At 43.1% G+C, this 24,210-nt stretch overlaps 1 protein-coding gene across 4 annotated transcripts in view; it reads left to right on the top strand.

Moving 5' to 3' along the window:
* The window catches only part of PLAG1 (PLAG1 zinc finger), a 97,265-nt gene that overhangs the window by 58,003 nt on the left and 15,052 nt on the right, over window positions 1-24,210 (top strand). For 2 of the 4 annotated variants that reach the window (XM_073631650.1, XM_073631647.1), the window contains exon 2: window positions 14,974-15,078. The gene's annotated coding sequence lies outside the window, so the exon portion shown is untranslated. Of the gene's footprint in view, window positions 1-14,973; window positions 15,117-24,210 lie in introns of all 4 variants that reach the window. The other 2 variants (XM_073631649.1, XM_073631646.1) reach the window with 1 other exon arrangement.

Below are 24,210 nucleotides of genomic sequence, written 5' to 3'. Positions count from 1 at the left end.
CAGCGGCGCCATTGGCTCCCACGGCTGTCAATCAAAGTCAGTCAGCCAATCAGGAGAGAGAGGGGGCTGGGCCAGGTTGGGGCTCTGTGTCTGAATGGATACACGAAGCTCTGACTCGGTTTGGGTGCCCCCAAAGAGAGCTGCTGGCTGAGGGGGCACTCGATAGGAGGGAGGGGCCAGGAGGAGCAAAGAGGGACCCAAGAAGAGGAGGATCCAGGCTGCTCTATGCAAAACCAATTACACAGCGGAGGTATGTATAACATGTTTATTAATTAATTTATTTATTTTTTAAACAAGACTTTACAATCACTTTAAGAGGGCCCTGCTCTAGAGCTTATAATCTAATAGCATAAAATGTATATTCAAACAGCGGCATATCTGAATACAAGATAAGGAAAATATAAACACAAAATTGTTGTGTTGTCCAAATTGTGTGCATCATACACTCAAATACATAAATTCATATCACAAACAGTAAATAGATCAAAGAGCGCACGCGGTCTCCTTGTGCAGTATCCTTTTTAATAAAGATAAAAGTAAACACTCATAATGTGAAGCTCAATATAGGCATTGTACTAGTAACAATAAATAGAAGCGTATCAAAAATGAATCAATATGATACGGCACCGTAATACACCTCTTATTCAGAAGGGATATGTTATTCTTGCCTTTCATGTTATTGATACTTGTGATACACTTTTTAACTTGAGCAACCTACATTACCTGGCTGTACTGTTTTCTTTTGTATTGTCTAAAAATATTTGAAAAAAAAATCAATAGTGCATAAGTAATATAAATAAGTAATTAAAAAATAAAAAGTTCATGCCAAATAGCCAAAGTCGTACTGTGAGAAAACCACTGCCATCTGGTGTGCCTTCAAGTGCTCCCACACCTCAAAGTGCACAGGTGTCTTACTAGAAGCAATAGACTTCTAGGTTATAAGAGGTCTTTTAAGGATATGAGGTCACAAATCACTGCTCTCCACCACTCTCTAGCTCCAGTACGTCCAAAAGTGACCCACACTAATGTTTGAGACACAGACAAGCATAAACAGCTCAGACCGGTGATTACCTTCAATAACGATGACTATTGAAGGTAATCACCAGCTGTGGGGACAGTCATGACTATCTGCTGCCACTCAGCCCATACAATGCATTCTATGGGCTGGGCACCCACAGCTGTTTGCACAGATATGTCATTCCAGCCACAGAAATCCACAGATTTTTTGCTGCTGAAAATAGCAGTGTGTTAATCGCTCGTGTGAAAGGACCTTAACGTTTGGAGTTTTGAAGTCTTACATGAAAGCTTTTGTTTAACTTTTCAGGACAATAAGAGTGAAAGAAAAGATTTATAAGAGAGGGTTATGATGAATTGATTGTATGATGTCATGAAGTGCAGTATATTTACTAACAAAAAAACATACATCATGAATGCTTTGTTTTTGCAAACTTTTACACTTATTTTTATGTAGTGTTTGCCAGGTATACAAGTATATGTTGTGTATATGTTACTGGGTATGGCTTCATTTCCTGGCATGTAAATGTTTATATTATGTTATGCATGTAAGAGAAGGTACTTAAAGTAGAAATTAGGCAAAGTATGAAGTAAAAAGTGACGGTGCTCTATAAATGTGATTAATTGTGATAATCTCAAAACATATACCAACTAAGTGAAGAAAACTCTAACTTTAAATATTGATACCCAATGATCCTATATGATAACCAAGTGATAATAATTCTAAAAATAATGTCCAGTGATGCTACAGTGATATTAGCATGTGCAAAATATAAGTTTAAACTCAAGCAAAAAAAAGTGAATCTGTATATCGATATATATAGATAGATACAATTCTCTCTCTCTCTCTCTCTCTCTCTCTCTCTCTCTCTCTCTCTCTCTTTCTCTTTCTCTCTCTCTCTCTCTCTCTCTCTCTCTCTCTCTCTCTCTCTCTCTCTCTCATATTCGTGTCCAAAAAATGATGTGTGTGTCTAAAAATCCACACTCTATTTCTCCAAATTATATGTACCCAAGCATAACAGATGACAGTATAGTCTTTTTCTATGAAGTAATTCAAAGTGGTATTAAACCCAAAAGCAAATATTTATTATATTTCAACTTATTAATTCTTAGATGTGGTGGCTGCATTCGGTTTTTTTGTTTTGTTTTTTTTTTTTTTTAGTTTTTCCTTCTTTGTGCTTTCATCTTTTCATCTGGTGATCCAACCAGTAAGTTTTTTTTTTTTTCAAAAGCACAAGCTCTTCTGCAAATGTAGCGGTTAGACGGTTGAGACAAAGCATTTAACACTGGTAGGGGTGCTTACAATGAGCATATTTTATTTATATAAAACCTTCATCCCAAAAGGAAAACCTGTTTTCTGTAGTTGATTATAAAGTGGTAGATGGAGTTTGGCTTCAATTTGTTAATGTATCTAAGTCTGCTAGTACATCTAACATTCTCCTCCCCCAGATTAAAAATACAATGCTAGGTGGGCTCCTCACACTGTAGATTATCCAGTAATCCACCTTAACAAAATCCAATCACTGTTCAAATCTTGTAGACTTCATCTCTGTAACAATTCCAAAATACATGGCTTCTTAACCAATGGAACCATCAAGTTACTCATTCACTCCCTCGTTATCTCTTGCCTTGATTATTGCAACTTCCTTCTCATAAGCCTACCTCTCCACAGGCTATGCCATTCATATCATGAATGCTGCTGACAGACTCATCCACCTTACCAACTGCTCAATGTCCGCTGATACCTCTCTGCTATTCGGTCAACAAATAAAATGCAAGATACTAACATACAAAGCCATTTACAACTACATCACCAAACCTGTCTCAATATATCAACCAAATCTTCCTCTTTGCTCCTCCCAAGAACTCCTGCTTGCTATCTACTTGTCTCCACCTCCCATGCACACCTCCAGGACTTACCACACCCCTCAGCTTTAGGCAATCCCTAAAAACTCATCTCTTCAGTGAAGCCTATCCCATCTCAACCTAAAAACTGAACTTTTATTTTTTCCACCAGCTCATCCCTCTTAAAGTTATTACCTTTTCTACTGCTTGCCCCTCCCTATTAGATTGTAAACTTTCTTGAGCAGGGCTCTCCTACCCTCTTGTATTCGATTGAATTGTAACTGTGCTTATGCACTGTGCAAACTGTTGGCACTACAGTATATAAAACGTGTATAATAACTGGCAGTCAGAATACCTGCTTAGTTCTAAGTTTGAATTAACTGGATTAACTCTACGCTGTGTGTCAGAGGTGACCTTGATTTGTGAAACCATGTTCCTTTTGAGTTGAATGAGGGTGCCACCTTTGCAAGAGTAAGCCTTCCTTTCACTAAACACTTGGAGCAGTTGTCTGGAGCTTTTTGCAAAATGGGTGGGGGATCTTGTTATAATAATACCCTGGTCCTATCCCCTAATATATCCAATAGAAAAAATACTTCCCATATACTGTACACTCAGAGACAAAACAGAGGGAAGATGGGAAGAGAGAGGATTTTACCAAAATCAAAAAGGAAAGATCTCCATTCAAACTACATATTTATTCCAACATTAAAAACAGTAGGATATAAAAACATATATCATCAGCTACAAACAAATATTGAAAGTATACATCTGGACATCGTAGAATCCCCTCTCTTCCCATCTCCCCCCCCCCTCGTTTTTTTTCTGGGGGTATATGGGAATTATACTCTCTTTTTCTCTTTGTCTGGAGCTTTTTTCTTTAACTGTGGCAACCTGTTGCAAGCATCTAAGCTTTTCTCACACAGCATTGAAGTCCATTCACATGCGTGGGAACTTTGGCTTACATGCCTGGGATTCCAATGATAAATCCAAGGGACATCTGACTCCATTATTTTTTAAGGGAAAACGCCTCCTCGTACCCGCTCTTGATAAGTCATCAGCATTTCCTTTGATGGTCAGAGTGAGCTCCTGTCTCATCTATTACAGCAGTAGTGCAGACAGTGGGAGCCTTCCTCCCGCTCAAGTCAAAGGGTTCAAAGCCAGAAGTCTTCTAACCCCTCTGCTCACCTTTCTGTATGAAGATGCACTTCTACTTCTCCATGTTAGGGGTCTGTTTGTTCATCCTGCTGGGTGGTTTACCCCCTCTGTATTTGGGTAATTAGGGTGTTCCTTGTGGTCTTTGGCTTGAATCCTGGGCATCTTTTTAAGTTGACTCCCTCACCCTGCTGGTTTTATTGCACCCTATTGTGCATCTTCCTTGCTTTCTTCTGGATTCTCTGCATCTGGAGGAATCTGATTCCTACCTCCTATAGGAGCATATCCCTGGGAATGGCATCCTACTCAGACTTGCACTCATTCCCACAGATGCTCTTTAACCCTACCACTCTCTTGAGTGAACTATTGACCTACAAATCCACAGGAATCCATTCCCTACTGCACCTTTTCCAGGAAAAGACCTTACCCTCTGCATTCTCTTGACACAGACCATGCCCACAGCTCTGTTTTTTATGACCGTCCTAGTGCGCTTTTTTAGCAGCCCCTTTGCGGAACACTCATTAGACCCTCCTTTAAGATGGTCCATTTGCCAGAGCAATGTTGAGCATCCTATCTCCTGCAGACTTGGAGTAAATATGGATATCCATGTATCTAGCACCTGTAGTCTTAGATCACAGTCAAGTGGGGTTGTTCAGCTCAAATCTTTGCTAATGGAGTCCACTTTCTGTGGACTCTCAACCTCTTCCCTATGTATAGCCAACTTTTTCCTGTCCCGTCTTGATGAAGGATGTGAGTTTGATGAAGAATATTCTTTTACTATCCTCTCTCAGTTCCCTTGTTCCCTTCAGATTTGTTATGGAATCTGGTTTCTGGAGAAAACACTACGGTGGTCTCTTTGGACCTGAGAAGTGCCAGTATTTGGAAGGGGATGGGATGTTCCTATCTCCCTGCTATGGATGGATCCCTTCTATAGGTGTATCCTATCTAGCCCTTGTGACTGTTTTTTCAACACAGACATTTCCAGTCTCATCTAGGGGTTCTTCTGTGGGTCGGTACTTTGGCCTGCCCTTGACTGGACATCACCTAGGTGCTGCAAGGCATGCACCTGTGGAAAATTCTGGGAACTCTCCCTGCTACAGGTCAGAAGACCTGCTCTCTATGCCCAATAAGTGTGTGGTTTGTGAACTCACTGTCTTTCTTAGAGCCAAGATAAGGCCTTTGGGATCTACTTAAAAGATTATCTCTACATTGAAGGGTGAGTTTTCACGTGGATTTCCACTCTTTCGGCTTGGAGAGAAGTGTCTATTGCTGGAGAGTCCTGTATTCCTCTGAATAGTCAGCAGACAAGACTTTCTGGGACCCTACTGCAGTTTTCTTCAATGGGGGATATTGGAAGCTCCCAGAGGCCTTTGTAGGACCTGATCACCAGGTCATAGGTTTTCATTCTACAGCAAAGCTACAGTTTTCTAAGAGTCCCTTGGATTCTTTTCTTTCTCCTATCCTTAGGCAAAATTTCCTAGTAATATCACTAGGATTTTGTCATCTTGCACCATGATGGAGAATTCATGCTTTTGGTAACTTGTAAGAAAGGGTTACAATGTATTTTACTATACTGTAGTAACATTTCTTTCCTCTACCTTCTGATCCTGCTGTTTTTGTACACCAGTCTGGCATTTTGGTATACCCTCACTTCTGCTCATTTCCTTTAGTGAGGGTGTCCTAATCACCTAACCATCTCCTTTAGGAGAATTTAGATTTAGTATCTTTCAGATTTTTACCAGCCTTGTGGGTCATTCTCTTTTTACATTTGGTATGTTACGCAGTGTGGAATGTGACACCCATGGATGTTTCATTGCAAAATTGGTTTTCTGGTGACACAGCTTCTTTGGTTATCATGGCCCTTCCTTTACCAGAAATCAAGTGTTAGGAATGCTAAGCTTGAGCCTTCTGGGTGCTGGTCTCCTTTGGACATAATTGTCCCTCCTACTTTCTCTTAAGGATTTATTGTTTTTCCTGGATATTGACCCAATCATTTTTTTTTCTTGTTGACCACATTTCTTTCTTTACATTCAGTTAGTACATTTTTCCACCAGTTTTTTTTTGGTGAATTCTTGGTTTTTTAGTTGGATTTCCAGTTTTCACCAGGTTTATTCTCTGTGCTCTCCCCCATCTTGCATAGCTCTTTTCTTCATTTAACCTTGTATCGAGTGTTGACTCCTTCATATACTCTGTTGGGACATGGTTCCTTTCTCATTGGACCTTTCAGAGGCTGTTGCCCACCTCTTGGTTGGACTGCGTTTTGGATATCTCAACCTGAATTCCTGTGTCTGTCAATGGACAGTAAAGTAAATAGGATTTTTGTACTTACCTTAAAATCTTTTGCTTACAGTTTTGCCTGTGTTTTTTACTACTTGTTCAAGCATGCTATGTAAAATAATCTGTCGCATGTTTCTTTATCATACATCACGGGACATAGAGTTAGGCTAATATTCATTACCTACTGGGTTATACGCCATCTGTAGGTGAATGGACACTGATAGACAAAGTCTTAGACAGGAAGTCCGCCCCTATATAACCCCTCCCATACAGGAAGTACTTCAGTTTTTTACCAGTGTCTGCAAGGTGGATGGGCACATTTGTTGAGCTCTCTGAGCTCCAGGTGTTTAGTCCCAAAAACAGTTCTGAAATAAATCAAGGGATTGACCGATCAGATCCATTTGAAGAAAAGCTTTTATGCGTATGCTTTTATAAATGGTACCCAAGCCTCGCAAAGAAGATGCAAGGATCCTGCTAGGTATTGCCTGTAATGCGACCTTTGGGCACTGGACCCTGCATAGTGGAATCTTGGATATCACAGAGCTAAGGCATTCCTGCAGGGTGCTGTATAGGTCCAAGTGAGTGGATGCTAAAACTGAAAGGGTACCCAGTCCTTGAAGGTCCCCAAGTGACGGAACCTGCTGTGATGGTTGAAGATTAGGCTCTTAGTTTCTAAGGCTGCCCAGCGCCTGGATGGTTAAGTGAAACCCCCTTATTTACTTATTGTGGTGTGCCCCAGGGATTGTAACAATCACTCAGCTAGCTAGAGGCTGGACACCTGTGTGCGGTGAGCACGGGGGGAGTTTTGGGCTAGCTGTGGGTGTTTTGAAACGAGTACCTTTTTTTTTCTTGTTGTCTTGGCTGTTTTTTCTTATGGATGGTCCATGCACGAGGGTTTGGCAGCCATGGTGCACACAGCTTAGCCACGTTGAAACCCTAGTGTTGTATCCCCTGAAAGACTAGAGGCTTCCGGGCAGTTTGAACCACTGCGCCTGTCTGGTATTGTGCCTACGGTTAACGTGCTTCAGCCTTTATCACCAGGGATGATCTGTCCTCAGCCCTAGCCGGGTTAGAGGCCAGGATTGCTGGCATGATTGCCTCTATCTCTAAGGGTGGTAAGAAGCGTGACAGATCCCACTCCTCTGGGCCTCCTATCTTGGAGTAGGAATGGGTTGAGGATGGGGCAAATCTAAATGCAAAAGGATTCTGTGGAGGGCCTGGCAGATGAGTCTGCTTCTGAGCAATCTGGGCCAGAAGATGTCCAGTTGGTATCAGCCTCTCAGTCGTAGAGGCTTTTGATCCAGACTCTTACTAAGATGGTTCGTTCTGCCTTAAGTTGCCTCCTGAAGAGGTTTCTGAGCCCACCTGGTCCTCCCCCTGGTCCTCTTTGGGGTCCCTGTGGCCTCCTCAGACCGCACAGGCTTTCCCCTTGCTGTTGGAACAGGCGGTGTATGCTGATTGGGAACATCCTGACATGATTTTTGTTCCTCCTAAGAGGTTTTCCCTTTTATATCCCATGGAGGAAAAGCAAGCAAGCAAAAGCAATTGGAGTCTGCCAGTCCTTAAAGGATTAGGTCAGATGGCCTGACAGGACTAACCAAGAGGATGATTCTGCTGAAAGATGAGCAGATATACCTTGAGCGCTGTGTTTTGCTGTTGATGCCTTGAAGGATTCAATACAGAAGGTTTCTCGTTTGGCTCTCCTTTCTCCTTTTGTGGCTTAAGAACTGGTCAGCCGAGCTTCCTTGTAAGAAGTTATTGGCAGGGTTCCCCTTCCATGGGGAACGTTTGTTTGGTGATGACTTGGACAAATATATCCAAAAGATTTCCGGAGGGAAGAGCTCTCCACTTCCTATGAAGAGAAAGACCAGGCGTCCCTCATTTAATACCTGAGGGACCACTTCCTCAGGTGTCTCAGCGCCAAGGCAGTTCCAAGGCCAACAGGGAGCTAGAGCCAGGGGCAAGCCGCAGGGCCAGAAGAAACCCTGGTTCCAAAACTCTTCTAAACGTGGCACCAAGCCCTCCTTTTGAGGGGATGCCCCCACTCTATCGGGTGGGGGGGAGGCTGCTGCACTTTGCGGACATTTGGAGAACAGTGATTCAGAACGAGTGGGCCACCTCGAAAGTATCCCGCGGTTACAAGCTGGAATTACGGGGGGTTCCCCCTCAGAGGTTTCTAAAATCCTCAGATCCTCCAACGAGAAACTTATTGTTTTAGGCACTAGATCATTTAGTGCATTAGGGAGTGATTATACAGGTTCCTGTATCCAAAAGGGCTGCAGGATTTTATTCGAACCTGTTCACGGTTCAAATACCAAACGGGGACACCAGGCCCATTTTGGATCTAATATCTCTGAACCAGCATCTATTAATCCAGTCCTTTCAGATGGAGTCCGTCTGCTCAGTAGTAGCCTTGCTCCATTGATATCAAGGATGCGTATTTACACATACCTATCTTTCAACCTTATCTGAGGTTCCTGCGATTTGCAGTAGAGGAACGTCATTTCCAGTTTGTGGCTCTGCCCTTCAGGCTTGTCACAGCACCCCTGGTGTTTACAAAGGTCCTAGCCCCAATGCTGGGTCTTTTAAGGGCCCAGGGAATCTAGGTGCTCGGATACCTTGATGACCTCCTGCTCAGAGATCACTCACTACAGGCTTTAGAACGGAGCATAGCCTGCACAGTGCGGTATTTAGAAAGCTTTGGCTGGGTCATAAATACCGAAGAGACCAGCTCAAAGTCTGAAGTATTTAGGGCTGATCCTAGATCTGGTCCAGGCAAGGGTATTTTTGCCACCCGTAAGGATCTATGCCCTGAAGGATCAGGTGCATCAGATAAGGGGCACCATACAACCCTCTATTCTGCTCTATATGAGTCTACTAGGAACGATGGTGTCCTCCAAGGCAGTGCCCTAAGCCCAGTTCTGTTCCAGGCCAATAGAACAAGACATCTTGTTGGCTTGGAACAGGAGAGTGCAAGCCCTGGATTAGCCCATGTTCTTATCGCTTCGTGTGCGCTTAAGCCTAAGTTGGTGGTTGCAGGATCAGAACCTGCAAAAGGGAAGATCCTTCCTCCCAGTGTCTTGGAGAGTACTGACCACAGACACTAGTCTCTCAGGCTGGGGAGCGACCCTAGAGGGGCTCACAGCTCAGAGGAGATAGTCAAGAGCAGAACAGAGCCTGCCCACCAACATCCTGGAGTTGCAGGCAGTACGTCGGGCCCTACGGTCCTGGACGGTGGAGCTTCAGGACTACCCTATCAGGGTTCAGTCTGACAATGCCACTGCAATGGCCTATATAAACCACCAGGGCAGTACCAGGAGTCGTTCAGCCACATACTAGCCTGGGAAGAGGGACATGTGCCGGTTCTATTGGTGGTCCAAATCCTGGGGGGTAGAGAACTGAAAGGAAGATTATCTCAGCCACCAGCAGATGTGCCTGGGGAATGGTCCCTACACCCGTAGGTGTTCCAGGAAATTTGCCAGCGCTGGGGATGGCCAGATGTTGATCTATTGGCATCCAGGTTCAACAACAAGTTACATCAGTTTGTGTCCCGAACAAGGGATCCTCTAGCAATCAGAGCAGATGCTCTGGTAGTTCCATGGAGCCAGTACTCCCTGGTTAATGCTTGCACCCCCCCCCATCTCTCTCCTACCACATTTGTTGTGCAGGATTCAGAGAGAGGGTGTTCCAGTCATTCTGGTGGCACCAGCCTGGTGCAGAAGGCCCTGGATCCTGGAGGTTGTGAGATTACCAATAGATGGGCCATTATTATTATTATACAGGATTTATATAGCGCCAACAGTTTACGCAGCGCTTTACAACATTAGGGCAGACAGTACAATTACAATACAATTCAATACAGGAGGGAATCCAAGAGCCCTGCTCGTTAGAGCTTACAATCTAGGAGGGAGGGTCAAGTTATACAAAAGGGTAATAGCTGTGGGGGATGAGCTAATGGAGAAAATAGTGCAGTTGTTAGATGGAGGCAGGATAGGCTTCTCTGAAGAGGAAAGTTTTCAGGGATCGCCTAAAAGTGGATAAATTTGGAGACAGTCTGACAGATTAGGGTAGCAAATTCCAGAGGATGGGCGAGGCTCGGGAGAAGTCCAGGAGGCGGATATGGGAGGAGGTGATGAGGGAGCTAGAGAGCAGGAGGTCTTGGGAGGAATGAAGAGGGTGATTAGGCTGGTATTTTGAGACTAGGCTAGTGATGTAGCTGGGGGCAGAGTTGTGGATGGCTTTGTAACTTAATGTTAGTATTTTGAATTTAATTTGTTGGGCAAGTGGCAGCCAATAAAGGAATTGGCAGAGAGGGGTAGCAGACACTGTGGGGTTTGTAAGGTGGATGAGTCTGGCAGCAGCATTCATGATGGACTGAAGTGGGGATAGTCTATTTAAAGGTAAGCCAATGAGGAGGGAGTTGCAGTAGTCAAGATGAGAAATAACCAGGGAGTGAATCAGGAGCTTTGTGGCTTCATTGGTTAGAAAGGGATGTAGTTTGGAGATGTTGCGGAGGTTGAGGCGGCAAGCTTTGGAAAGTGATTGGATGTAGGGCTGAAAGGAGAGTTCAGAGTCCAGGATAACACCTAGCATGCTGACATGTGGGGATGGGTGGATGGTTGTGCCATTGCTCTTGACAGAAAAGTCAGGGGAAGAGGCACGTGGGGGAAAAGGGGAGCAAGGAAATAGGGAGTAGGTTGTTAAGATTGGTAGGGTCCAAGGACGGCTTTTTAAGTATGGGGGTGACCAGTGCATGTTTTAGAGCATTGGGGAAAATGCCAGAGGTGAGGGAGAGATTGAAGATGTGGGTCAGAGAGTGTAGGATAGAGTCAGAGGGCGACCGTAGTGTTTGAGAGGGAATAGGGTCCAGGGGGCAGGTGGTTAGGTGGGTATTAGAAAGGAGTTTAGCAACTTCGTCTTTAGTAGCAGATTTGAATAAGGGGAGTGTCAATTGTACCTGTTAATATGGGATCTTAACTAGGGGAGATACCTGTAGAGTGGAGATTTCATCACGGATTGTATCAATCTTGTTTTTGAAGTGATTAGCAATCTCCTGGGCAGCGGGTGGAGGCTGTGGAGGACGAAGTAGAGAGTTGAAGGTAGAGAAAAGTTTACGGGGACTGGATGAGAAGGTGTTAATAAGAGTTGCAAAATAGGTCTTGGCAGAGTGGAGGTTTTTTTGGAGGGCAGATTTGTGTTGGTTGAAGTCTTTGAGAAACTTAGGGGTTGATTTGCTAAACCTGAAGAGTGCAAAATCTGGTGCAGCTCTGCATAGAAACCAATCAGCTTCCAGGTTTTATTGCCAAAGCTTAATTGAACAAGCTGAAGTTGAAAGCTGATTGGCTACCATGCACAGCTGCACCATATTCTGAGTGCTCCAGTTTTAGTAAATGAACCCCTTAGTCTTGTGCCACAGACACTCAAGAGCGCGACTACGTTTTTTGAGAATTTTAGTGACATCTGTTTGCCAGGGTTGTAGAGGTCGAGGCTTGATTCTGTGTGTAGTGAGGGGAGCGAGCTTGTCCAGGGCGGAAGACAGGGATTTATTGTAGATGGAAGTGGCTTGGTTGGGGCAGGACAGAGGAGAGATTTTGTCATGGAGGTGGTCAGTAGCAGAATAGAGGAGAGAAGAGTTGAAGTTGCGAAAGTTTCTACGGGTGATGGTTAGGCAATTGGAGGGAAAGGTGGTGGAAGACAGGGAGAGAGAGACACTAATAAGGTATGGTCAGAGAGAGGAAAAGGATTGTTTGAGAAGTTGCATGGAGTGCATAGGTAAGAGAATTCAAGGGTGTTGCCATCAGAGTGATTGGAAGCTTGTACCCATTGCTTCAGGGCAAATGAAGAGGTTAGACTAAGAAGTTTAGAAGTAGCAGGAGTGTTTGTAGTAGCAGGGATTTTGAAATCACCAAGAAGGATTGTGGGAATTCCAGAAGAGAGAAAGTAGGGTAGCCAGGCAGAAAACTCTTCAAGGAAAGTCGATAATGGTCCAGGGGGCTGGTAGATCATAGCAATTCTTAGGGAAGTTAGAATAAAGAGAATTGACGTACCATGGGCCATGGACGCTTCCGCACTGCCCCGATCTACTGTCTCAAGGCCCCAATTTACAGTCTCTAAATTTGATGGCTATTGAAGCCAGGGTGCTGAAGGATCATGGCATCTAAGGACCGGTGGTGTCAACCTTAGATCTTCCTAGTGACCGCTTTCCTAGCATTCACTATCATAAGATCTGGAATACTTTTATATTGCTTGGTGTGAAGCCAGAAAATGTCATCCTCGGAAATACGTGATTGGGAGAATGCTCTCTTTTTTACATTCGGCTGTGGAAATTAGATTGGCTTCAAGTACAATCAGAGGTCAGATTTCATACCTGTCACTATTCTTCCAAAGGCCTTTAGCCTCCCATTCACTGGTCCGAATCTTTATGCAGGGGGCAACTTGTTTGCTTCCCGCTATTAGGTCACCTATGTGTCCTTGGGACTTAAATTTGGTGCTGTCTGTGTTACAGAAACAACCATTTGAGCCTATCAAGAAAATTTCATTAGTCTTGCTGTCACGCAAGCTAGCCTTCCTGATGGCCATCACCTCGGCTAGAAGGGTGTTGGAATTGGTGGCCCTTTCATGTAGGGAACCATACCTAATTCTTCACCACAACAAGGTGGTGTTGCATTCTATTTCATCCTTCTTGCTAAAGGTGGTGTCGGCCTTTAATTTAAATCAGGACATTGCTTTGCCTTCTTTTTTTCTCTCAGCCTCGTTGTCCAGGCAGTCAGATTTTATTTGTCTAGATCTGCGGAGATCCGAGGATCAGACTGCTTTTTTGTTTTACCAGAAGGACCCAAGAAGGGACAGGCAGCTTTCAAAGCTTCCTTTGCCAATTGGGTCCTCCAGTTGGTCATTCAGGTCTGTGGTCTGAAACGTAAGGCTCCTCCCTTTAGGGTGAGAGCTCATTCTACCAGGGGTGTAGGAACCCCCTGTGCTTTTTGCCATCAGGTATCTGTGGCTCAGATTTGTAAGGCTGCTACCTGGTCTTTAGTGCATATGTTCACAAGATTTTATCAGGTAGATGTTAGAGCATCCGAAGATCTGGCTTTTGGCCATCTGATGGCTATTTTTGTTTGGCAGGGGGTCTCCCTCCGCTCAAGGCTATTGCTCTGGGACGTCCCAGTAGGTAATATTAGCCTAACTCTGTGTCCCATGATGTATGGTAAAGAAAATAGGATTTTTTCATCATACTTACCTGTAAAATCCTTTTGTTTGAATACATCACGAGACACAGAGGTCCCTCCCCTCTTTTGAGGATTCAGTGCTTGCTACAAAATTGAAGTACTTCCTGTATGGGAGGGGTTATATAGGGGTGGACTTCCTGTCTAAGACTTTGTCTACCAGTGTTTATTCTAGGGCTGCAACTAACGATTATTTTCATAATCGATTAGCTGGCCGATTATTTTCGATTAATCGATTAATTGGATAATAACCTAAAAAAAGTGTGGTGTATAATTTAATATGTAAAGTTTAAAAAAAAAGGCATATTTATTCTTCAAAATCTATATGCAGTGGTAAATATAAATAATCAACTATATGATTAGGGAGCAAAATCTCTAATCCACTCTGAGAATAACAGACAGAAGAGATATACTGTATATACTATTGGAGGTTGAATCTGGTAAATATCATCAGACTCAGAGATCACATTTTTTATTTAGACCCCATTCACACTGGGGCACATGTAATGTGCCCTGCCTCTTTGAAATGTGCCCTGCTCCCACATAATGTGCCCTGCCTCCTTGAAATGTTCCCTGCTCCCACGTAATGTGGCTTGCCTCCATGTAAAAGTTTACTTTAAATGTAATAGTAATGCCTTCTATTACCTCCAATCTATCGGCCTCCACCGTCTCTGGGTTCAGATGCTGATTTTCCCTGCGCAGTCTTTAAAGTATTTTTTTTTTTTAAAACAAACATGTTATACTTACCCGCTCTATGTAATGGTTTTGCACAGAGCAGCCCCGATTCTTCTCTTCTGGGGTCCCCCACCGATGCCTCTGACTCCTCCGGCCTTTAGAGTTCCCCAATAGCAAGCTGCAAATTATAGTATAGTGTGCCCCTATAACAAGGTAAAAAAACTGCTTTTAGACCCACTCACTTCCTGCCCAGGACTACATGTTCCATGAGGCATTGCTCCTCACACATTCACATTCACAAGTTCTCAGGCACTTCCTGACATGTATAGATGGTGTACTGAGCTGCACTGTATTTCCTGATATGTAAACAAATAATGCATTCTGTATGCAGGCCAAATAATCGGCTGGCCGATTAATCGATTATGAAAATAGTTGAGAACTATTTTCATAATCGATTAGTTGTCGATTAATCGATTAGTTGTTTCAGCCCTAGTTTATTCACCTAGAGATGGCGTATAACCCAGTAGGTAATGAATATTAGCCTAACTTTGTGTCCCTTGATGCATTCAAAGAAAAGGATTTTACAGGTAAGTATGATGAAAAAATGCTATTTTTATGCTCCTTAGACATTATTGCACAGAGGATCCATGCTATAAAATGTGACAGATCTGGCAGGGTAATAGTATATCTGTACTTTTTCCCTTAAATAGTGGACAATGCTCTACATTCTACCACTTAATGAAATATTGCACCGTTACTTTACTATATCTTGTGTTACTCTTCACAGATCTAAGAAAATGGGAACTACTAAAGTCTGGTCTCTTCAAAGACGTGCCAGCGGGACAGGTTAAAGACCAGAACTGAACTGAGGAATCTACTGGACAACCATCAGGTGTGAAACGAACGGAATCTGTCAATTTACATTTTTAAGTATGACTTTTATTTATTTAATTAACTACATGAGTCAATTTTTCTTTACATAAGACTATATAATTTGTGTTAATAAGATAATGAAATGCCTCCATTTAGGTTTTATAAAGTCTGTTTGATCAGTTTTACCTTTGGGACTTTAGATATGTACTAAGAGTTCATATACATGTACATTCACTGTGTGCTTGACTGATTTGCTCTGAAGTAGAGCTAAGCTGACTCTGCTTGTAAAGTTTTTAAATTATTCACTGGCATATAGGCTGGTGTAACACACAGTAAATATAAACAGCCCTGTATTGGGAGAAAGGAGTGAGCAGGCTTGGCAAAGATCTGTTTGCCCTGCAGCAGAGGATCTTGCATTCATTGGGGTGGATTTACTAAAACTGGAGAGTGCAAAATCTGGTGCAGTTGTGCATGGTAGCCAATCAGCTTCTAACTTCAGCTTGTTCAGTTAAGCTTTGACAATAAAACCTGAAAGCTGATTGGTTTCTATGCAGAGCTGCACCAGATTTTGCACTCTCCAGTTTTAGTAAACCAACCCCATTGTCTGCTTTGTTAAATACTATTCATTTTTAGACTTTTGTTCTCTACCTAAAAATACATGTTGCTTTACAGTCACTAACAAAATGTAATTATTCCTGTTTAAAAGGTGGTGTGTGTTTAATGTTCTGAAATTACTGAATCAAATATACAGTGCAAAGGCTGAGAAAATTTGCAAAAATTAAATGCAAATACACCACAATTGGAAAAAGAGTTGATCATGCAATATGGACATTTTGGTCTGATCCCATCGTGACCACAGAGACAAGCTGGTGCTATGATTTACAGCACACTGTGTAACCATTTAAGCAAATTATGTGCCATATACAGTATAGTGAATCTGCATTTTGGAAGTGAATCTATGAAATGGATGATGTAAGCAGATGACTAAAAAGTTTGTGGATGGCCAATATCCGATGTTGAAACAATCTGTACATGCCCATTTAACTTCCAGTGGTATCTGTTTTCTCTATTGTGTGAACATTTTAAAATCTACATTAAACTAGTTTTAACTATCTATCTGTAGCCATTGATTAAAATATTTTTTTTCTTTTCAGAGCATCATTACAGAGATGCTATGATGAGAAATGTGTGTTTAAAGCAGATCTTTACTGCATCTGAGCACCACAAACTAAAAAAAAAAAAATTATTTTTAATATTCAAAGCAAAGTCCCCCATTCATCCATGTCTCTATGCTTTATTTTTTTGAGAAATCAGTTTGAAAAACAACCCTCTAGCATTTCTGGCTTTGGCCATCTTGAGTAAGGGCAAATGATTAAGGTAGCATTTACTTCCTGGAATCCATCTGCCCTTAGCTCAAGCATGCATGCAGGAGAGTGAGCTTAGCTGAGAAAACCCCTGCTCCTCTTCTGCCCTTCTGAAGACTCCTGGGGTGTATGACATCATTTGCCTAGGCAAGAAACCAGGAAGAAATGTAAGAAAAAAAAGTTAAAAACCAGTAAATATGATCTACTTTCCTATCTATGTACTAATGCTAGCAGAATGAGGATTAAAAATAATCAATGTTGATTGGGAGAGTCAAGTTCCACTTTAAAAACGTTGTAGGGTTTTTTCTGGACAAGTCGGACAGTATTTTTCTTGCCTAAAATAGCCCATTAGAGTATAAACAGAATACCGATAAATGGATACACAATCTGAATGCTCATGTTCTGTACAGACATGGAACTTTTACACACAACCGCATGTTTTCTTCTATGTAAAGCAACTTGTACTTTTTGTTTGTTGCCCCATTCAAATGTCAAGTCCATTCCATTTGGTTAAACATGTTTTGGGGTAACATCATCCAGTGCCATCACCCATGTCCTTCTTATCTCTTTTGGAGCTTTAGTAGGGACTTCTTTTGATCCTGCCCTAAAAAACCTACTCCTTTTTTCAGCTACTATATTTACCTATAGAAAACACAGGAATAAGATACACAGCCTAATATCTAAAGTGTACTGTGTACATAATATCTACAGGAGTAGAGACCTCCAGGAAATTTAGGTAACATAGCCTTTATTAAAGCTTATAAAACACAGAGTGATAGGTCATAAATTGTAATACTAAAATCTAGATTAAAAGGAACCTATGAGTATAAAAAATATTGTAGACTGATATCCTGATCCTCAGTACTTAGTGAGTCACTCACCTTGAACAATCAAGTCTGTAAGTCTGCAAAATCTGAGTTTCCTGTGTGACTCTTTCCAGGTCTTTGACTCTACATAGTGAATCCAGAATCAAGCACTGTAAAACCATTTTAGCGATGGCAGCCTCCGTTTTTCTATCCTCAGTTTCTCATGCGAGTTGATAATACTTGTTTTCACAAAACACAGTACATGGGGAAACAAAGCCTTAGGCCGGGTTCACTCATGCTGTGGCCACAGCAGGGGGCTGGTGCATCCCTGTTCACCAATTCAGGTGCGAATCAGGTACAAATTTTTGCCTGAATTTGCACCTGAATCACTACCAAAGACGCAGAGGACCCTTTCCAAATGCGGACGGTGGCTGCCCCGGAAGTGTGTGAATTGGCCCCATTGCACGCTTTCCTGTCATGCGAATTGGATGTGGGGAAACCCGCATCCAGATCACATACGTGTGAACCTAGCCTTAAACTGTAAGTCCAAGCAAAAACAAACTAACTTTAAATCTGCTCTCTGCCACATTCTAAACCTAATCTATCTAACCCTGTAAAGCAAAAATCGCTGTATTTACCTATTCTGCAGCGGATCCGGTCTGGTTTCCAGCAGCGGAAGCTATGTGCAGGAGAGGACCGACAATGGCTGTGAAATGCATGGGAAGTGACGTTACCCATAGACTTTCTATGGGGCTTCCGTTGTTAGCTGCCTCTCCTGCACCCGCCTCCATGCTGAAGCCGCCGCTGACAGCTGACGCTGGGAACGGACCGGATTAGCTGCAGAATAGGTAAGCAATTTTTGCTTTACAAGGTTAGATATATTAGATTTAGAGTGTGTCAGAGAGCACATTAAAGATTAGGTTTCGCCTGAACTTCCACTTTACAATATGGTAACCAAGAGAGTGGTAGACACAGACATAATCCACAATGGAGAAAGAAGGGGCTCAGTTATAAAGCAACTGTATTGTCTTACTGCAGCTATGCTGTAAAAAAAAAAAAAAAAAAAAAAGAAAAGGCAATGTGCTTTACAGATGTGAATGACATTTCCCTTGCTTGTGGAATTGAAGGCAGGCAAAATAATACATTAATGAATGCAGTTATGTATTCATAAAAATTATTTGATATATTTTTACATTTCTGAGTTTTTTCCTGATATCAGCCTCCTGTCATCTGCAGAGATGACAGGGGAGTCAGTCAGTTTTTGCTGCTGTGCACATGTGGACAGTGCTCATGTATGAGTTCAGGTGGCAGGTGGAAAGATCTGAAAAAACCTTATTGGTGGACTACACCTTCACTGTGTAATCAGCAAGCAGAGGATGTGTTCTCGATCAAGATGTGTTGCTGAAATGAAGGTAGAAGACACTGCTGTTGTCTGGCAGGGGTCACTTGATCACAGTAGTGGCTGCCTGGAGTTTAGCTTTAGAGCCCTTGCACACTGGGGCGGTTTGCAGGCGCTATTGCGCTAATAATAGCGCCTGCAAACCGACCTGAAAGTGCCGCTGCTGTGTATCCAATGTGAAAGCCCCGAGGGCTTTCACACTGGAGCGGTGCGCTGGCAGGACGGTAAAAAAAGTCCTGCCAGCAGCATCTTCGGAGCGGTGAAGGAGCGGAGTGTATACCGCTCCTTTACCGCTCCTGCCCATTGAAATCAATGGGACGGCGCGGCTATACCGCCGGCAAAGCGCCTCTGCAGAGGCGCTTTGCGGTGGTATTTAACCCTTTCTCGGCCGCTAGCGGGGGGTAAAACCGCCCCGCTAGCGGCTGAATACCGACGGTAAAACGCCGCTAATAATAGCGGCGTTTTACCGCCGACGCCGCCCCAGTGTGCAAGGGCTCTTAAAGTTCATCTTTTGTAAAAAAAATAATAATAATAAATGCACATCTTATTGCAGGTAAAAAATGTGTATTTATTTTTATTTTTTTACCCTGCAACCTGTAAAACATTGCACCCACGATCAGCAGATCGCTGGTGCAATGCCAGGATCCTGCAGACTGTCAGCTGTCTGCCGGTACTTCCCATACAGGCAGACAGTTACTACACTGTAGGAAGAACCAATGAACTACAAGTGTGGTCAGTAGCACCCTCCCAGTTCGTTGACCACTACAAGCCTCTGCCACAATGGCAGACGGTACTTGTAGCTCATTCGTTCAATGGAAGCTGTAAATAAATGACGCAGCCATGTGGGCAGAGCCCGGCACAGCCACACTGTTTTTGAATTGTTACAGGAAGAGGATCCCCCACCTGCTGTCACAGTGAGGGAATGGGGGTCATTGTGGCAGGTGCTCTTTGGTAACATTTTACATGTGCCACCCTAAATACGGGTGTAATATTTTACCAAAGAAAGGTGAACTTATCCTTTTAAGTAAGTAAAATGAATGTGTTAACAGCTATATCAAGCTGAGAAACACTGATGCATTGAACATTCAGTTTATTTTAAAGGGAAACATCACACAAAAGGGAAAGTTCTGCTTCTTTGCATCCCCCCTTTGATTATTGGAAGTTTTTGGGAGAGTGGGTACCTGGTTTTGACCTCCCTTTCCTTCACATCAAAGGTCCCAGAAAACTGCAGGACCATTTACAAAGGGCAGAGCGGCTTGAGCATGCGCAGTGGGAAGCTGCAAGGTTTCTCTTACTTAAAGGGGTTGTAAAGTCAGAAGGTTTTTTATCTTAATGCATTCTATGCATTAGGATAAAAAGTCTACTGTGTGCAGAGCCCCATCTCTGTTCAAGGATGTCCATGAGTGTCTCGGCCATCCGGGACTCTCCCTCCTGATTGGCTGAGACACAGCAGCTGCGCCTTTGGCTCCCGCTGCTGTCAATCGAAGTCAGTTAGCCAATCAGGACAAAGAGGGGGCGGGGCCAAACCACAGTTCCATGTCTAAATGGACACAGGGAGCTGCAGGAGCCCCGAAGAGGAACCCGAGAAGAGGCAGATCGGGGCTGCTCTGTGCAAATCCATTGCACAGGAGAGGTAAGTATAACATGTTTGTTATTTTAATATAAAAAAAAAGAGACTTTACAATCACTTTAAGATGCTGGGACCTGGACCCGAAGCTGATTGAAGAATGAAGTGAGGACAACACTGGATCCTTGGACAGGTAAGTGTCCATATATTAAAAGTCAACCGCTACAGTATTTGTAACTGCTGACTTTTAATTTTTCTGGGGGAGACTGGAGTTCCTCTTTAAGTCTATATTTTATTTCATCAGTATTAGCCAAGTTGAGCAGACTTTTTCTCTGTGGTCTGTTGAGGGACACGGCTTGATCGTAATTAAACAACCTGGGGTTATACAATAGAAAAAGATGCTAGGCACATAGAATACTGAAGGCCAAAACCCCTCGAGGGCCAAACCACCTACCACCTCACACCTGCTTAGTGCCCTCAGGCAAATGCATGTCTTTCTTTTCTGCTTCATTTTTGGCTTGAATTAGAAAATCCTGGACATCTCTCTAGTTAGCCAATGATCACAGGTTTTCCCAGTTCTTTATACTGGTGTCGGCAGTGACTAACCTATCAGTGTTCCAGTTTTTACAGGACGCTATTCAGGTCAAGCCAGTACATCTGGGGATTCCTTGCAGAGTGTTGAGATTAGAACTGTCACAGAGCTGTCTGTCCCCATCTTTGAAGATTCACTGGTACTGAGTGGCTAAAGCAGGTCTTTTTATATGAAAATTTTTTTTATGCTTTTTAGTATACTTGAATTTTTGAAGTATACCTACTATATGTAGTATTTACCACACAAGCATCTATAGCTTACTGTGCAGAGGGGGACAGTTGCTCTTGTGAAAACCCTTATCTTTAATTTATCTGAGGCAGTGCGTGGTGTTTTTTGATGTTGGACACTATTTAAACCCACACTGCCATTTACTATTCTGCTATATTGTTGGTAAACTTTTCTGGCAGCTGCTTGAATCTCCTGCTGTACCTTCTTCTCCTGCTGGGCCCTTCTGATGCAGCACATTGGAAGGATGGTGTCTGGACCCAAAAGAATGGTCTCCCTAATCTAAGGTGTCTGTGTTTGAGAGTCGCAGATGTGGACTTATTGGCATCTAGGTATACAAGAAGCTGGAAAGATTTTTCTCTAAGATGCCATACCTGAGGGCGAATGCAGCAGATTCCCTGGTAGCATGAGATCAGAATGCCCTGCTTTTATGCCTTTCCTCCACTAAATCCATTTGCCCATCTATTTTGAAAAATCAAGGCTGAGAGCCTTCCAGTCATTTTTATATTCCCAATTTGAACTCAGTGAGTGTGGTATGCTAACCTCATTCGTCTGTTAGCCAAAATGCCATAGCCTCTACCTGATCAGCCAGATCTGTGATCATATATTCCCCCCCCTACTTTTCTGGCTTTGACGATCTGGTTTTTTAAAATCAAGTTCTGAGAGAGTGGAGTATTTGGGATTTTGTAATGCCAGCCATGTTTATAGTACATTAATCTTTTTCCTGCAAGGTTTTTATGTGAATGTGGAAGACCTATGTTTACTGGTGTAAGCCTCTAGAGATCTCTCTACGCCTTTTTTTTTGATGAGCTGTGTTTTTTCTTCCTGCTGTTTTGTAGTAGAACAATATTTGGCCCTTTGGCACTATCCAAGGGCTGGTGTCTGTACTAACTGTTCTTTTCCCACATCCTCTTGCTATCACGTTGTAATTTTTTTTTCATGGATCAAGGATCTACTATTTTTACTCAAAGTGCTTTATGTTTCACCCTAATGTATGGTGTTGCCTTACCTGGATCCTACAGCAGTTTACTCTTAAGGGGATTCTCTTCATTGTCTAGATGTGGGTGAGGGCCATCAAGGTTTTTTTTCCAGCTTCCACATCCACCATTTCAAGTAACTTAATCCGTTTACTATGCGAGCCTATGAGTTGTAAGATAACTGTGACCTTTTCTCATTAAAGATGAACCCTAGGAATGGGATTTCGTTATACACTTACAGTCAGGTCCATGAATATTGGGACATCGACACAATTCTAATCTTTTGGCTCTATACACCACTACAATGGATTTGAAATGAAACGAACAAGATGTGCTTTAACTGCAGACTTTCAGCTTTAATTTGAGGGTATTTACATCCAAATCAGGTGAACTGTGTAGGAATTACAACAGTTTGTATATGTGCCTCCCACTTTTTAAGGGACCAAAAGTAATGGGGCAGATTACAATCATCCATCAAACTTTCACTTTTTAATACTTGGTTGCAAATCCTTTGCAGTCAATTACAGCCTGAAGTCTGGAATGCATAGACATCACCAGACGCTGGGTTTCATCCCTGGTGATGCTCTGCCAGGCCTCTACTGCAACTGTCTTCAGTTCCTGCTTGTTCTTGAAGCATTTTCTCTTCAGTTTTGTCTTCAGAAAGTGAAATGCACGCTCAGTCTGATTCAGGTCAGGTGATTGACTTGGCCATTGCATAACATTCCACTTCTTTCCCTTAAAAAACCTTGTATTCTCCCATCTCTGCAACCCTGGCAATCTCACCAACACCCCCTTTCCTCTCTCTGATCACAACCTCATTACTTTCACTGTATCCTTGCCTCCAACCACCCATCCCTCCAAGCAGCAAACAATTACTTGTAGAAACCTTCGCCACTTTAACCCTTCTCTGCTCTATTCTGCTACTGACCACCTATATGACATCATTTCTCCCCTGTCCTGTCCTGACCTGGCCACCTCTGTCTACAACAGTTCACTCTCATCATCACTAGATGCACTTGCTCCTCTAACCACACGCAGAATCAGGCCCCGACCATTACAACCCTGGCAAACTGACAACACTAGAAATCTCAAGAGACAATGCCGTGCTCTTGAACAACTGTGGCGTAAAACCAAATGCCTGCAAGACTTTACCCTATATAAATCTGCCCTTCTAAAATACAATTCATGCCTCCATGCTTCCAAACAAGCCTACTTTGTCTCTCTTATTAATTCCTTGTCATCCAGTCCCCGTCGGCTCTTCTCAACCTTTAACTCTCTGCTTCGTTCCCCACCCCCTCTACCCACTAACTCACTCGCTGCCCAAGACAAGATCGATGCAATGCGTGAGGACATCTCCACTGTGCGTACATCTTCCCCACCCAACATACCTTGCCTAGCAGCACATTCAACGCTCTCCTCTTTTGAATTGGCTACTACTGAAGAGGTTACAAAACTTCTCGGATGCCCACCTAACCAATTGTCCCTTGGATCCTGTTCCCTAACAACTACTATGGTCACCCTCTTCTTCTATCCTATGCTCCCTCACCCACATCTTCAATCTCTCCCTCTCTAGTGGCATCTTCCTCTCCCCTCTAAAACATGCGCAGAGCACTCCCATTCTTAAAAAGCCCTCACTGGACCCTACCAACCTGAACAACTTAAGACCCATCTCATTGCTCCCATTCACCTCTAAACTTCTAGAACGCTTAGTCTACAACCGTCTTAGCTCCTACCTCAGTGAAAATAACCTTCTTGACCCCTTATAGTCTGGCTTTCGCTCACAGCACTCCACGGAAACTGCCTTACTAAAACTCACTAACGATTTACTAACTGCTAAAACCAACAGCCAGTACTCCATACTCCTACTACTTGACCTCTCTGCGGCCTTTGATACTGTTGACCTTCTCAATAAACTACATTCCCTTGGCCTCTGAGATTCTGCTCTATCCTGGTTCTCTGCCTATTTATCACAGCGCTCCTTCAGTGTCACCTACAACTCTGTCTCCTCCTCTCCATTGCCCCTTTCTGTGGGGGTCCCCCAAGGCTCTGTTCTTGGACCCCTTCTCTTCTCTATCTACACCTCCTCCCTTGGTCACTTAATAACCGCCCAGGGCTTCCAATACCACTTATACGCTGATGACACCCAAATCTATCTGTCTACTCCTCACCTCACTCCTTCAGTCTCTTCTCACATTACTAACTTACTAACTGACATATCAGC

The sequence above is a fragment of the Aquarana catesbeiana genome, linkage group LG05, assembly GCF_042186555.1.
Source record: "Aquarana catesbeiana isolate 2022-GZ linkage group LG05, ASM4218655v1, whole genome shotgun sequence".
In the NCBI taxonomy this organism is placed as follows: domain Eukaryota; kingdom Metazoa; phylum Chordata; class Amphibia; order Anura; family Ranidae; genus Aquarana; species Aquarana catesbeiana.
Note: the sequence above shows the minus strand (reverse complement) of the source record. Positions and strands in the feature narration are given on the sequence as shown.